Source organism: Rhinolophus sinicus, unplaced genomic scaffold (assembly GCF_057876585.1).
Source record: "Rhinolophus sinicus isolate RSI-liver-muscle unplaced genomic scaffold, RSI-T2T HiC_scaffold_22, whole genome shotgun sequence".
Lineage (NCBI taxonomy): Eukaryota > Metazoa > Chordata > Mammalia > Chiroptera > Rhinolophidae > Rhinolophus > Rhinolophus sinicus.
In genome coordinates this window covers 2,511,113-2,512,353 of record NW_028290712.1, presented here as the reverse complement: position 1 = coordinate 2,512,353, position 1,241 = coordinate 2,511,113, and positions in this window count along the sequence as shown.

The following is a 1,241-nucleotide window of genomic DNA, read 5'->3' as shown; positions in this document are numbered from 1 at the left end:
GTAAATGCTGTTTTTGGTCACCCACAGGTGTTTTTTGTCAGCTCCATCATGGGCATGAAAACCCCACCGAGATTATGATAAGCCCTGGTCATCCTCAGCAAGTCCTGGATTTCCTGACAACACTTGGTTACCCTGTGTCCCCTCCCGTGAATTTGTGTCCATTCTGGTGTTCCTCGTAGTGCCTTGTTGGTCCTCACAAGTTTTTGTTTTTCCTCAGTTTCACTGGTAAAACAGAGTTCTTCCTATGTTCCTGAGTTCACCCTGGTACTACTCTAGGCATGCAGGTTTCTGTAACCATGAGTCATGCTGAGAGTACTACTGTGAATCTCAGACAGTTTATTCTTGTGGGCCCCACAAACCCTCCTGAAACATGGACACTTGAGTAACATTCTTGTGTTCCTTGTTGTCTTCTGTGAGTCTTGAGTACAACTTTCATGATGTCATAAGGTAACTCATTGCCCTGAGAGACCTATGGTGGTGATGACCTCTGCTTGATTATCTTGAATGTAGGCTGGTGGTGTTTGTTTTATTCATCCACTCAGGTTCTGGAGCACCATAGTGGTTTGCATGGTGGTAGTGGAAATGCCTTATCTTTCTGAGTACCCAGATTAGTGCTGCAAACTATATGTGGTGTTGAAACTTTATGGTAATTTCTGGTGCCCCTTTTACAATAGAGCAGTCACAGGTGGTCTTCCCTGAGCCTGAGTTGTTTTGCAAACATCCAGCTCATCTTGCTTACTGCCTACTGATCCTCAGTGAATAATTGTTATTCTAAGTGTTCTTTAGTGTTTCTGGGAGAACCCTCTATGTCACATTAGCATTATGGTTGTCTGAAGATTCCACTGCTGGTCCGGATTGCACTCTGGTTCATCTCAGCACTCAATACTAGTTTATGAGTATGTCTTGGAATCCCTGGATCACCTATGTTTCTAAAGTGTCCCCTAGTTTTCCTGGGAGTTTCTGCTTGTTTACGTGTCCCAAGTCATGCCTACCACCTTCTTGTGGACATTTGCACTTTGCTTATATTGAAAGCATTTTTGTTGTCCTTAGCATCCTCTGGTTTCTCTGTATGTATATAGGATTTGGGAATTCTTGTATTTGGGAATTTTTGGTGTATTTACATAGCTCCCTAATGACCTGAGTGTTTGCAGGTTCTTAATGTTGCCCTTAGCTGGTAATGAGGAAAGGTAAAATATTCTAGGTTTCCCCTGTTGGTGTGAAGGGCACACTGTAAACTTCCA